Source organism: Mya arenaria, chromosome 13, assembly GCF_026914265.1.
Source record: "Mya arenaria isolate MELC-2E11 chromosome 13, ASM2691426v1".
Lineage (NCBI taxonomy): Eukaryota > Metazoa > Mollusca > Bivalvia > Myida > Myidae > Mya > Mya arenaria.
Genome location: NC_069134.1, coordinates 50,354,039 through 50,370,304, shown reverse-complemented (window position 1 = coordinate 50,370,304; position 16,266 = coordinate 50,354,039).

Below are 16,266 nucleotides of genomic sequence, written 5' to 3'. Positions count from 1 at the left end.
GTTGTCCGTTTGCACAAATATACTGTTGTCCGTCTGCACAAACATACTTTTGTCCGTTTGCACAAATATAATGTTGTCCGTTTGCGCAAACATACCGTTTTCTGTGTTCGCAAAAAGAAAACAATATGTTTACGCAAAAAGAAAACAGTTTGCGTAAACATACTGTTATCTTTGAAGCTTCATCAGATCGTCTCATTGTGGGGGTTTCACCACAGTTTTAGGAACATAGGTACCAATCAGTTGAAGAGTCTATGTCGTAGATTTGACCGAGTATTCTTTTAGCCTTTATCTTTAATATCTTAGAAAACAATAAAATATCATGTTATAGACTATGGCAAATAACGTACGATAACCTGAAAATGCGAACTGTTAAGTGTTAACCACTTCATTTGCGCCATATTTTCGCGATAATTATCTTGCTAACTAATTGAAATTATCTAGAACAAAAATGTTAAGAAGTATGTGTTCGTGTTTAACAAGCCTTTAGTGTTTAAAACTATGCTTTTCATAAATATGTTATATTATTAGTAGAAGTAGAAATAGTAGTAGTAGTAGTAGTAGTAGTATTAGTAGTAGTAGTAGTAGTAGTAGTAGTAGTAGTAGTAGTAGTAGTAGTAGTAGTAGTAGTAGTAGTAGTAGTAGTAGTAGTAGTAGTAGTAGTAGTAGCAGTAGTTGTAGCAGTAGTAGTAGTAGTAGAAGCAGTAGTCGTAGTAGTAGCAGTAGTAGTAGTAGTAGTAGTAGTAGTAGTAGTAGTAGTAGTAGTAGTAGTAGTAGTAGTAGTAGTAGTAGTAGCAGTAGCAGTAGAAGTAGCAGTAGCAGTAGCAGTAGCGGCGGTAGTGGCGGTGGTGGCGGTGGTGGCGGTGGTGGTGGCGGTGGCGGTGGCGGTGGCGGTGGCGGTAGTAGTAGTAGTTGTAGTAGTAGTAGTAGTAGTAGTAGTAGTAGTAGTAGTAGTAGTAGTAGTAGTAGTAGTAGTAGTAGTAGTAGTAGTAGTAGTAGTAGCAGTAGCAGTAGAAGTAGCAGTAGCAGTAGCAGTAGCAGCGGTGGTGGCGGTGGTGGCGGTGGTGGTGGCGGTGGCGGTGGCGGTGGTGGTAGTAGTAGTAGTTGTAGTAGTAGTAGTAGTAGTAGTAGTAGTAGTAGTAGTAGTAGTAGTAGTAGTAGTAGTAGAAGATGTAGTAGTAGAAGATGTAGTAGTAGTAGTAGTAGTAGTAGTAGTAGTAGTAGTAGTAGTAGTAGTAGTAGTAGTAGTAGTAGTAGTAGTAGTAGTAGTAGTAGTAGTAGTAGTAGTAGTAGTAGTAGTAGTAGTAGTAGTAGTAGTAGTAGTAGAAGTAGTAGAAGTAGAAGTAGTAGTAGTAGAAATAGTAGTAGTATAAGTAGTAGTAGTAGTGGTAGTAGTAGTAGTAGTAGTAGTAGTAGTAGTAGTAGTAGTAGTAGTAGTAGCAGTAGCAGTAGCAGCAGCAGCAGCAGCAGCAGCAGCAGCAGCAGCAGCAGCAGCAGCAGCAGCAGCAGCAGCAGCAGCAGCAGCAGCAGCAGCAGCAGCAGCAGTAGTAGTAGTAGTAGCCGAGCCTTGTTGTAAAACTGCTGAACACATTGTATATACAACGTATGTTCTCTTCGTCAAAAATCAACTGCCGAGTCGTTACGACAAAGTTCAAATGTCAAAACAACTCGTTAGATTTCGTATAAAGACACCTACTTTTCACCGACATATGCCACAGTGATGCTGATGACAACCCGTTACTGTTCGCAGACAACTCGTTGCCACCGCAGTGATTGCTGGTGAGGTCTTTCTATATATTGATATCAGAACGAAAATCGTGACTGAGTTACAGGATTCTAAATGTCAATCGGTTGTTTGCAGAGCTTGTTTTCACTTACCACAACTTATTAGCCACACAAAGTCTTATAAAAGACGCCTACGATCCATTTACAAAAAATTGAATCACTTAAACCAACCAAACATAATTATACACGTGTTATAAAGCAATCAGTTTGTGCCATGTGAAACACAGCGTCTATCAGATACTTGGGAAAGCGAGTAATTACATATTGTATGAATTCTTAATGATTTCTTCGAGACAATCTGAAGCTTCAGGTTGTTTAAGAAGTCAGTTAGAAGTTATTGCATGGTCAATAATTATGTAATAGCGGTAAGCAGTGTTTATACCACGTGATAAATTACGTCATAAATGCTACATCGGAAGGCAACATTTTGCTTAAATTGAAGACTTAAAACCAAGATAACTCTTCTTTTACTACACCTTTTGAATGAAACAAAAGGCAATTTATGCCGCTTAAATAGCTCCGCCTTTAATTTAATTTAATTACCGGAGTTTGCTAGGACGGCAAACCTATTCCTAAAATAATGTTTTGACAAGGCTCCCTCAGACAGCCGTTTTGTGAAAAGGTTTATGGAAGTGTGGTAAGAAACTAAACTCTCAATCAAACTCTGGTAAAAGACCGAAGGCGGGGCTCCGTAAGCGGCGTAGACTGAGCTATGATTCATTTAAAATGGTGAAAAAATAGTAGAAGTAATATTTGTTTAAAGTCTTCATTCGAAGCAAAATGTTGCCCGCCGAAGTAGCATTTATGACGTAATTTATCACGTGGTGTGCAAATATATGTTCGGCCTTAACCGACCGACTCACAAAAAAAATATTTTTTAAAGCTGCACTCTCAGAGATATACCGTTTTAACACCTTTTTAATTTTTGTCTTGGAATAAGCCAATTTCTGCATTCTCATTTTTTGTTAAAGCAGTCTTATATCACTGTTTGACATGCATTTTCGCATTAAAGGTTGTCGAAACCTTCAATCTGCAAAAAATGCAGCTTTAACCTCTCGGGATGGTTATTAATTTTGCTTTTCATTACGTCATTAAGGGCCTAGGAAGTCTATCTACCTACCCATCCCGGAAATTGTAATTGTGTCCAAAGGGTAAAATCGTATCTAAATAATACAATGAAAACCAAACGGGCGAGCCAAGAAGACGAAATTCAAACGTTACCCTTTTAAGAGGCACAATGGAAGGTCCCAAACGACAATGACCTAGAGACACATACGAATAAACACCACATACAAATACCACACATAGATCACACACTCATCAAAATAGCCCTACCGATACGTGATAGGATTACCTGGAAAGGTCCAGTCTTATTCTGCAGATCTCCGTCGATGTAATTTACTATTTCTGTGAAAGACATTCACAAGAGTGCACGGCTTTATAATAATGATATCAATTTCTTGGAGGTATCGATAAAACCTTACAATGCATCTCACAGTATGATTGTCAGTACTTACTTCGTTCGATTATAAGGGTTTGGCGCATGGGAGCATCACATGTTTTAGCAATATGTATTTTTGTTGTAAGGTCGTTTTGATGTCGAATGATATAGGCGCCATTTTATTAGGCGTAGTATTGCAGCTTATTAAACTGGTTAGTAAAACAAACAGTAAACCAAAATCTCTCTTAATGTTGGCGCATCGTCGGATAATGGTGGCTATACTTTCATATTCTAGCCAGCGCGCGTGCGCGAACAGCTAAATAACCAATTGATGATTTAGTGAATTTTCTCAAGTAAAGTTTTATAATCATACTTTATAAGAGCATTGCCTATATGCTAAGTACATACAACATTACATTAATGACATAATAAATGAAGTGAAATTCATATATTCAATAAACATGATATCATTATCACAACATTGATCATAAGGAGAAACGCATGCCCAACACTATACGTGTCTTATAGTTTAATAAAAATAAATGAAACGACGCATTTCTTCTATGAAATGTAGGAATAATAAATAGGTAGCAATATTATTCATTATTTATCATTGCCGCATGACTAAAAGTTCTGAAATTTGGTTAGATTTGGCAAGTACATTAAATACCTAGAGGCATATAATCAATTTATATTACATTTATAATGCTTTATTACATTTTCTATATTCTCGGTTTATATCTCTATATTTTCTTAATTTAACATTAACATTGTTTGCCGAACGTTTCATTATAGTTATTAAAATTATATCCTCAAATACTTGCTTATGATTTTCCAATCGCTTTTTTTGTTTAAAGATGCACTCTTACTCCCATAAAAGCAGTACCACAAATAAAACAATTGCTTAAATTTACCGAAAAGGATGAATAAACATTGAACACAATGGTTCTTATGAAGGCTACCGTGTTAAAATGAAAGATATGTTTAGAAAACACTGTATTTCTACCTTATGAGATGAAAATTGATCACTGTAAATCTCTTAAGACTCACCAGTCAATTGATATTTGTGCCTTTTCAGCTACTAAATGCACGGTTGCAATCTTGTAACCAGTAATTAATATTTTCCGTAAATGCATACTTTAGTAAGTAGTAATTTAACGGTTTATCACTCAAAATGTATATTTGTAATACATGTGTTTGTAAATACAAGTATCAATAAAATTACAGTAACACTCTACTCTTGAATTTCTTACATATTTATACCTTTTTTTGTAAGTAAAATTCGTATATTATTCTAATAAAAGCTTCATATAGAGCCATTCCCTTTTATATATATATATACATCTATATCGTTACATTCTCATATGATTGTAAGTAAGTAAGCAAATCGAAGATCATTCAATACTTATTAAAAAATGAATGTCCAAGTATTAATAGATTGACCATTGGTCGACGTCATATTAAAAACGTATACATACGAGCATTAGCTGATCAGGGGGAGAAAGGGGGAACCTGGCAAACAAATACGCCATTATTTGGTTAAAATGCACAATATCGGACTGGATATTGTTTTTTTTTGGCTTGAAGAGTATCCCTTATCCTTCTTCCTTCTCTTTTAGTTAACTAGATTTCGCTTCTAAGGAAGGGGCGCAATTCAAACGGTTAAGCCCCCTTAGTAACGCCCCCTCTAATGTCAAAATGCTGGATCCGCCCCTAAGTCTCAGGATATCGTTTAATTATAAACCAGTATTTAATGATTCGTATTTTCCTGGACAAACTTAATGAAAACCATGCCAATTCACAATTTTATGCAGCATTGCATGTTTTTGCGGTCAGAGCATTACAAAAAGTCCCTGCTGGTCCGATAATTGTTTCTGCATTTGCAAATAGGTGCCATTTTTTGGACGTCCAGACAATTTAATGTGCTAACAACATCCAATGTAGAATTATAGAGTACATACGGCATTTTGCCGAGCAGTAAAAGATATATTAATGTAGTATGTGATATAAATATCAATGGTCATGCTGATATCAAGTTATATAAGTACAATTTTGAACCATTATACAGTCGAATCCGTTGGCTCGAACTCGTTTGGCTCGAATTCCTCGTTGGCTCGAACTAGTTGTAAAGGACCGATTCTTTATACTGAAAGTAAACAATCCCGCTTGGCTCGAATTTTCTGAGGCTCGAGGTATTTTCGCCGGTCCCTGAAAGTTCGCGCCAACGGGGTTCGACTGTATGTTAATGATACAACACAACACGTCAAATATAGGCGTGGAGAGTTTAACTACAGCATATATATTATCCGTAATAATATATATATTCCTTTCCTAAATATATAGTATTTTATTATATACCCATCATAAATCCACACGCAATACATATCGCAAAATACGGTAGTCCGTATTCCACTCCAGTGCAATACGGCCGTATTCCACTCTTGTGACGTCACGTCATAACAGGTATCGTTGCGCGATGTTAAAATGACGTCATAGAACAAAAAAGAGCGTCGTTAAAATGACAATTTTATGAAAACATTAGCTTTTAAGTGATATAACCAGTAATGTATGTAATAAAAGAGCTATTAGTACTGCTTTTTGATCCGGAATGTCGCATTCGACTCACGTGTTTTTTTGTAGATATTGATTTCACTCGGCTTGCGCTTCGTGAAATCCGAATCTGCAAAAATCCGCTCGAGTCGAATACAACTCCCGGATCAAAACGCAGTTCTAATAACCCTATAATGTACATACATGTAAATTGCATTTGGCGGTTCATATTAAATTTTATTTATGTTTTCTTTCTTCTCATATCAGTATGACTTTTACATCCAAGGACGAATTGTATGACCATCATAAAGTAAATTTTCATTTCCAATTACATTTCTGCTCCGTAAGGAGCTTTCTAAATGATTAAATCCGAAACTTTCCGGGGAGCTTATTGACAGAGAAATTAGTGCAATATAGAAAACAATTATACATCATCACATGATGTTGATATTTAAGCTTTTTGACCATCAAATAAAGTAATATTCTATTGACCATGGTGTTAAACTCTGATATGGTACATAATTTTGTTCTACATTTTAACTTAAACGTGACCATGGAACAAATATTTTTTTATGATTTCAATGTAAGGTCTTATTTTATTTCACGGTTGGTATTTTTTCTCCATAAATATTCATAGAATAAATAGTTTTTCTATGACCACGAATGACAGAAATAGCATGTTTTGGGGCGTTGATGGGTATTTTAGGTATTCAAGGAATTTTTCGGGAAATTTGTATTACAAAGTCATGCAGTTAAAGGGTAAATCATCAAAGTAATGTTCGAGCAGTTGCAGTCTGCAATGTTTTGTACAAAAGCAAACATTTGCTTAAAACACGTTTGAGAGACAGAATTTCAGTATGTTTAATACCAAAAATATCTTTATTTAAACATATAATATGTATACATAAAGATATTTTTGGTAATTAACATACTGGAATTTTGTCCCCCAAACATTTGTTAAATATCAAGTTATTAGTTTTGACAGAAAATACTGGTTTTGGTGGTATTTAGTCTCTATCAAGGGGTAGGTACTACAATTGCTTTTGAAATTAGTTCTTAATGTTGATAATTTAACTTGTAAGTTTGCAGTGAAAATCAATAGTTTCACTGTTATTATTTCACTTGTAGATCTCCATATGTTATAAAAAAACCATGAAAGAATAATGCAACCGTCAATAATAACCACGCCCCCCCCCCACCCCAGTCCGGGGAATAGCGGGGACTTTGACTTGTGGTCAAGCCAATCCCAGGTAAAGTCCCCATCCTGCGGGGACAAACTTCTGGTAAAATCCCCGCCAAATGCCCCCGCACCAAGGAGACATCCAAGGTTAGGCCTATTATAATGCATACATTTAAAGCATACGGGTATATCGTGCGAGATCTCGTTAAACTCCGGAAAAGGCTTTGAGGACAAATGCCGTTAAAAGAACGGATATTTTCCTGCACAAAGCCATGACCCATTCACCGACTTTTTCGGCGCAACAACAAAATCACCACGTTCTCTCGGCAGTGCGGGGCCGTTTGGAAGGTAAAATGCGGCCCATTTCCCCCGTTATCCCCGGTTTACCCCCATAACTGGGGGTAGAGGCGTGGTTGCAATTGACTGGTGCATAAGGTGATCATTAAAAACATTTTCAATATTCAATAGGCAAAACATTATATCAGTCAAACATTTTACCTTACAAAGTATTGAAGAGATAAACATTGGTACTGCTACTGCAAATCGGTTTAGCATTTCAAGTGTTTGAAGCAACGAAATATCCCAATTGAATCAAGTGTCTGCCAACAGATTTAAATTTCGGTGCATATCAAAAAAGCGCAAGAAAACAATCAATGAGTAACACGTGACAAAACTGCTATACTGCTCTTAAAATTTTCAGTTCAGTTTCATAGTTTATTGCATAAATCAATTCTATGTTTATAGCATAAACAAAATAATTCAATCAAATGGGTAGAAATAAAAATCATATTTGGGTAAGCCAAATATAAAACTGTCATTGCCAATACAGCGCAAGTTTAGATTTTTCAGAAAGGCGGTTAAAATATCTAGACCTACTGTTCTGGTACATCTACTATTTTGAACTGATTGACAAGCGGGTTTCTTTAAAGTGGCATTCTTATTCAAAATCAATACATGCACATGTATAACAAAAATAAATTTTGACGGATAAACCTTAAACTTCTTACTAAAAAATGCTATTGTGGAACCTATTAACTACTGATAAGATTGTAACCGTGAATTTAATAGCAGAAAGCGCAAAAATATTAAATGATTGGTGAGTGTTAAAATATTTACTGTAGTCTACAATAGTCTCATAAGGTAGAATACCGTGTTTTATGCTCATTTCTTTCAAATTAAACTCGTTTTCCTTCATAAGAAAACATTGTTTTTGACATTTATTAATCCTTTTTGGAATATTAAAGCAAAAGTATTAATTGTGGTGAATCTTATCTGGGAATAAGAGTGCATCTAAGTTATTTAGAGAAATGGTTTATTGCGGAAATAAAACGAAGATATTTATTTATAAAGTAGAACTAATTATGAACAAGAAAGAAATTGATGCATAGCATCAAGTCGGCGCAATGAAATTAGAAGAAAAACGTGCATGCAGATAACCAAAAATGGTTATTATTTCAATGATAATATTTGGTTTTATGTTGGGTGTACATATGCTCGAAGGACATTACGGTTAATAATATTGTTACAATAGTTTAAGCCCGGAATTATAGATATTCTGGTTTTTTCCCCAAGCTAATCCTCCTGTTAAAACTAAATTATAACAAAAAAATATGCATACGTTTCTTCGGATGAAATAGAGTCAATGGTCTAATACATTTCAATAGCATGAAATTCACCTTTTATTTGTACCATATATACATCAAAGGGGAATTATCTTGAGTTCATTCTTTCGAATGACATTTTCAAAACAAACAATTAAGCTCAAGGTTATTTTTTCAAAACTCGGCATTTTTGCTGTCACCAAGGGAGATTACTGCGTAGGAGGTTTACAAACATAAAGGATATTTTAATAGTACCGTGTAACCTTCATCTATCTCGGAGATGGCCGAGTTTTTATTATTATGATTGAGTTGGTATTTAAAATCAAAATTTTCAAAATGATAAGCAGGGCTATTATAATTTAAGTTTTCATTTAATATCAATTTAAGTGTCAAGTTTTATCAAACAAACTAAACTTCATATTTTATCATGCAACGTGGAAACTATTTAAAGCATTGTTCTGCAATTTATGAACTAGTCCCTAAGTTGGAATATTTCTAAAGTAATATCAAATAGGAAGGGCGCCGACTAATTAAAGGTTAAAAAGAATTTGAAGCCATGCAAATGTAATATGGTATACTTTATGGCTATAGAAGTAAGATAAATAAAACTCCGCCGAATCAAAATAACCTTTTCTACCATACTTTTTATGACATTAAATCGTCGTTCAAAAACACTCAATTATCCCACGCGCGTTGGTGTTGATGAAAAGACGATAAAGCTCATATTGCCCTTCCTGGAAGGAGTATTGGAGCGCTTTGCAGCCTTGATAGTTTTACCTCCTACACCATGTCGCTTTATGTGCGCTGGTTCTGATTGCGGCTCGGATTCATTCTCTTTTGGATTCACATTTATTTAGATATTAAATACTGTTGGAGAATCAAAGCCATGCGTTCATTCGAATTGCACTTTTAACAATGAAAATTCTTCTACGAAATTTATACTGTTGTTTAACTTTCCACGCCTTTTTTGATGTGTTTTGCAAAATTATTAACTTAGAATTTTTCAAATTTTATAACTTGATTCTGACGCAAGGTATTGGATATTGGATATAAAATGTTTGTAATAATCATAGTACAAAGCCCATATACATAGGTGACTATAGCACAGAGTGCTTGCCGTTTCACGTACTAGTAAATAACGCTTTGGAAACGTGAATTTTTATAATCACAATTTTGCAAAATTGGATTACCGAGTAAAAGTTATTGAACTGAATTAACTGATAGGGAAAATGTGAACAAAAAGAAGAAAAAAATGTTAACACAACTGTTAGAGAGGCATAGGTTGAGGGAAAAAAATGTTTATGATTTTAATGCATTATTATGAAAAACTCAGTTGACTTTAATTATCAAAACCAAAATAGTCCATGATTTTTGTACAGATAAAACAATGTAAGCTTTTATAAAAAAAACAGTTTATAGCTACGTGGTCTCCAATTGTTAAAAAACGCCAACATATCGCTTATATTTTGTACATTTTTTTATTATAAAATTTTGATTAATTGCTTCGGTGAAAATGTTTTAATTTATTGTATCATGTTTTTGTTCGTATATGCTATATATGGTATGTTAATACCTAAACGCATTCCTGAAGTAAATGGTAAAAGAAACTACATGCTTTTTTGTTTCCATTATGAAAGTCAAATGAGCTAAGCATAATAATGCAATGAAATTGAGAAAAAATATGATTTTCGTCAACCTTTATTGTGTCCCTTTAACCTAAATTGTGTTCCTTTAACCTATATTGTGTCCCTTTAACCTAAATTGTGTTCCTTTAACCTATATTGTGTCCCTTTAACCTAAATTGTGTTCCTTTAACCTATATTGTGTCCCTTTAACCTAAATTGTGTTCCTTTAACCTATTATGTGCCCCTTTAACCTATGTTTGTCCCTTTTACCATATGGTATGTCCTTTTATCCTATATTGTGTCACTTTAACCTATATTGTGCCCCTTTAAACTACATTGTGTCCCTTTAATAGTTATTTGTCATTTTAACCTATAGTGTGCCCTTTTAACCTATATTGTGCCCCTTTAACCTAAAGTGTGTCCCTTTAACCTATAGTGTGCCCCCTTAACCTATATAGTGCCCCTTTAACCTATTATGTGCCCCTTTAATCTATAATGAGCCCCTTTAATCAATAATGTGTCCCTTTAACCTGTAGTGTGCCCCTTTAAACTACATTGTGTCCCTTAAATAGTTATTTGTCATTTTAACCTATAGTGTGCCCTTTTAACCTATATTGTGCCCCTTTAACCTAAAGTGTGTCCCTTTAACCTAAAGTATGCCCCCTTAACCTATATAGTGCCCCTTTAACCTATATTGTGCCCCTTTAATCTATAATGAGCCCCTTTAATCAATAATGTGTCCCTTTAACCTGTAGTGTGCCCCTTTAAACTACATTGTGTCCCTTTAATAGTTATTTGTCATTTTAACCTATAGTGTGCCCTTTTAACCTATATTGTGCCCCTTTAACCTAAAGTGTGTCCCTTTAACCTATATTGTGCCCCCTTAACCTATATAGTGCCCCTTTAACCTATATTGTGCCCCTTTAATCTATAATGAGCCCCTTTAATCAATAATGTGTCCCTTTAACCTGTAGTGTGCCCCTTTAACCTATAGGGTGTCCATTGAACCTATAGTGTGCCTCTTAACCTATATTGTGTCCCTTTAACCTAATGTGTGCCCCTTTTACATATATTGTGTCATCTTAACCTATATTATGTCCTTAACCTATTTTGTGTCCGTTTAACATACAATGTGTCCCTGAAACCTATACCCTGCCTCTTAACATATGCCCCTTTAACCTATATCTGTCCCTTTAACCTATATTTGTCCCTTTAACCTATATTTGTCCCTTTAACCTATAATGTGCACCTTTAACCTATATTGTGTCTCTTTAACCTAAAAGTATGTCATTTTAACCTATATTGTGTCCCTTTAACCTGGGGTGTCCCTTTAACCTATGCTGTGTCCATTTAACCTATAATGTTCACCTTTAACCTATATTGTGTCTCTTTAACCTAAAAGTATGTCATTTTAACCTATATTGTGTCCCTTTAACCTGGGGTGTCCCTTTAACCTATGCTGTGTCCCTTTAACCTGTAGTGTGCCCTATTAACCTATTGTGTGCCCATTTAACTTATAATGTGTCCCTTTAACCTATGTGGTGTCCATTTTACCTATACTCTGTCCCTTTTACTTTTGTGGTGTCCCTTTAATCTATAATGTGCCTCTTAAAGATTTGTCTTCAGTATAATATGCTGTATCTGATCGTATGCACGGTGTTACTGAAGTAGTGCCAATTCTTGGAAATACCAATGAATTCTCAGCAGCCTCTCCTTGTCGACCTTTATTTTTATTCCTACACTTATAATCGCTCCACGTGCTTTGTCGCCGGTGAAATACGATAAGCCCAATATCATATTTCCTTTTCCTGGAAACGCTTAGTATCTGTGTATCTTATGACTCCTACAATATGCCAGGTTAAGTGTGCTCTGGTGGCATCTCCATTTCTGTGAATCGTTCCATATTGGAATCCACATTGATTCCTATTTCAATATTCTCAACTGAGAAAGTCTCGTAGCCACGCGTGCTTTTGAATGGCACGTTTAATACAATCTAACCATATTAACTCCATCAGTTTTCTTTCTACAAAAGCAGTTAACGATTTTTAATCGTTACCCACACCAGGTTGCAAAACAAATCGGAATTCGCCGTTTGATTATAGTTTGCTAAATGTACAGAAACAAGTTAATAAACCATTGGTGATGTTATTGAAATTGAGATATGTGTCATGTTTCAATTGAAAATTGGTCTTTGTTCATGCCAGACTAATATGAGAAATTACCCCAATGTAATTTCCCATTTCATTAACAATACTATATTTTGTATGGCTGGCATATTTCAATTAATTGATTGGACTTCGTTGTGTAAGCACCTTTTAGTTGCATAAGTGACAATGATCAAGAAGTTTTAATAATTTAATTACGTTGGGATATCGTTGGGTACATAACGCAATAAATTCTGTGGTGATTCTTTTCGACGTTTTATGTTAACACATGACGTAAAAGTCTCCAGTTACCGAACATGATGTCATCGGTTTTGAGGCCAAGTGTGCTATATAAAGTATTCTATTTTTAATCATATGTAAACTATACTCCATATGACAGGCGCGTAGCAAAGGCCAATTTGGAATGCAGATCGATGCCTGACAGCATATTAACCCCTTCACCCTTACCCTCTTCGGTTTTATTTCGACCTGTCAAAATCTAATTACGTTGCGTATTTTCGTACAGACAGCTACGCGTCTGTACGATGCCAAAAACTATTAATTCTAAATATATTTAACTATGATTGTCGCGGTTCGCACATGTAGGACACGTACACCACCATTTCGGTCCGGGCTCTGTTTTGGAGCTACACCACTCATTTAAAGCAACACTTTTTTGTCTTAGAATTAGCCAATTTGTGCGTAAATGTCCGGAAACCAGTGATATAAGAAGGCTGACTAAAGATAAGATCGCAGTGTTTCATATTTATGCTCGAAAATGGATGTGTTTTTTTTTTCTTACAGCGTTCCTTATAATAAGAGTGTCACTTTAACCATTCGACCTGCGACGCCGGAGAGCATACATTTGTTCCGCCGATCCCTTGTCTAGATGGAACAAATGACGGGGCTCATTGGACAACGTGGCACAATTAATCAAGCTCTGTTTATATGCGATTGAAATTAATGATCTGTTTTTCCCCAATTTTAAATTAAATTTTCATCCTAGAATAATGAATCACGTTTAACAGTCTCTAGAAAAATGTAAATCTTCCTGAAAGGCAAAAACGAAATTGGTCAGGTCATAGGTTATTCTTTTTTTATTTACGACCTTTTATAGACGAATTGTAAATGTTTTGTATTCTGCCTGTCATAAGAAACATTAAGAAACATTATAACTGCGATCGTTCGAGGACGTCGGGGCCCCAGCTAAAACAGCGAGTGATCCGATGTTTCGAACGACCCAAATTTCCATTTTAGTCCGTTAAGAAATGTCTTACAATGTATTTTCAAAGCTTGATGTCGTCATTGCAGTTGTTAACTTCGGTTAATTTAGGTTGCGACCCATCGCCAGTGCATTTCATTTGAAAATAGCTGAGTAAGTGGTCGGGACTTAGCCTCGTCCTCGACCAATGGCCGTTTCTCGAACGATCGCAGTTTTACTGCATTAAAAAACTCAGTGTCTTCCTACGGTAGCAGTAATACACTTACAGATGTACTCTTAATCCCAATAATATGTACTACAATTCATACACCTGTTTTAATATAATGAAAAGGATGAACATATGTCGAAATCAATGTTTTTATAACGGATATTGAGTTTGATTTGAAAGAAAGGTGCAGAAAACACGGTATTTCTACCTTATAAGACGATAGTAGATCGCATTTAATATTTTAGCATTCACCAATCATTTTATATTTTTGCGTATTCAGCTTTTTAATACACTGTTACAATTTTATTATCAGTAATTAATATTTTCCATAAATGCATTATTTAGTAAGTAGTTAAAGGTTTATCACTCAATATTTATGTTTGTTATACATGTATATGTCTTGATTTTGAATAAGAGTGTCATTCTTAGTTTAAAACTTGCACCAGATATCAGACATGCGTACGTGTTTCTACTTTTTTGATCAAACATTATAAAACACACATCGATAGTGTTTCATAATAAATATATAGACAGAAACAACCGACACGCTCATGTTACACAAAACACGTGCGCCATTTGCAGGACAATTCATGATTTTCAGCAAATGGTTTGCAGCACGATATATTGATGATCTATTTTTATTTTCACAATACTAAGAACACTCACCATCATTTTCAGCTTGCAATTATGAAATAATCCAATCAAAGCACATTCTAAACCTTTATCTGTTTAACTAGCATTGCTCCGCTATCGATTTCCAGTTCCTGCACTGTTATGTTAAAACCACAATTCCAAAGCTTAAACGCTGTCGTCGATTGTTTCCAAGACATCGGGCGTCTCTGCTGTGAGACATAATATCAAGTTATTAAATTGGTAATAGAATAAATTATTCATAACGACCTCAATAAATGCAGACTAAACATCTCTTCGAGCATTGCCTTGCCAACAGCCTTTTGCGTTAATAACTGACTGATAATAATATCACCACAGACGACACATCACAAAGTCAGATATCACCAATTTAAATACAACCATAGCAGACGGCTACTGTCAGCGTAGCTAGACCGTATTCTAACTCACTTGGTTTCAATGGTGCCGTTTTCTTGTGTCATCAACTTTCCCTGCCTCGCCATTGGCCTTTGCGCGTCGTGTATGGCACTATCGATCGAGCATGAGTTCCATCGTTTCCATTAATACATTTGCGGCGGAGAGAGTGTAATGAGAGTTTCATGGGTTTGTCTGTGTTACGCCGCTTGATTCAAAATGCGTTGATTTTGTCTGTGTTACGCCGCTTGTTTCAAAATGCGTTAATTTTGTCTGTGTTACGCTGCATGATTCAAAATGCGTTAATTTTGTCTGTGTTACGCCGCTTGATTCAAAATGCGTTGATTTTGTCTGCGTTACACCGCTTGCTTCAAAATGCGTTAATTTTGTCTGTGTTACGCCGCTTGATTCAAAATGCGTTAATTTTGTCTGTGTTACGACGCTTGATTCAAAATGCGTTGATTTTGTCTGCGTTACGACGCTTGTTTCAAAATGCGTTGATTTTGTCTGCGTTACGACGCTTGATTCAAAATGCGTTGATTTTGTCTGCGTTACGCCGCTTGATTCAAAATGCGTTGATTTTGTCTGCGTTACGCCGCTTGATTCAAAATGCGTTGATTTTGTCTGTGTTACGACGTTGATTTTGTCTGCGTTACGACGCTTGATTCAAAAAGCGTTGTTTTTGGTCGGGTTGTGTCGCTTGATTCAGAATGTCGTGTTTGTGTCTATGTTACGTTGCTTGCTTCAAAATGTGTGTTCTTTGTGTCTGATCACTTCATTAAATAGGCTATCTCTTTGACGCGTTGTGTTCCATGATTCAAACATCATTTTTTACAATGTTATATCGCTTGATTTAAAATGCCTTGTTAAGTTGCTTGATTAAAAGAAATACGTTGGTTTATGTAATACGTTAGTTGATTCAAGATAAAAAAAAAAACAAAAAAAAAAACAAATGTTCGATTCTTGATTTAAGATATTTCTTTTCGCCCGTGTTTCGTCCCTTGATAAGTCTCTGTTGTAAAAACGCTTTTGTCTACGTTACGCTGATTGGTTTACAAAGCGTGTGCTTTTAGTGCTTCGTCCCTTGATTCAAAGTGCATTGTTTTCGTATAAGATTGACACTACTTCCCTTAATACCATTCTATAAACTCCTACAGAAAACAACAAAATCAATACTTTTTAATGGTATTATTTTGGAAGTTTGAGAAAAGCGATTTGGGAAACCGCTTAACACATACAGCATAAACTTGCAGCACGAGCAAAGTATGTCTACTTAGCAACGTGCTTGCAAAAAATGGAGCTTACAGACGTGGTCGACTGGCCGAGGAAATACTGAGATAATACCCTCCTTCTGGTGAAAACTCAGAAACCTCTGCCCGTTTGTCATCCAGATTTACAGGATTTGTCACGCACCACTAGTTGTCGGGCCTGATCACCCGTATGCCCCTTAACAATTATGTATAAAACAT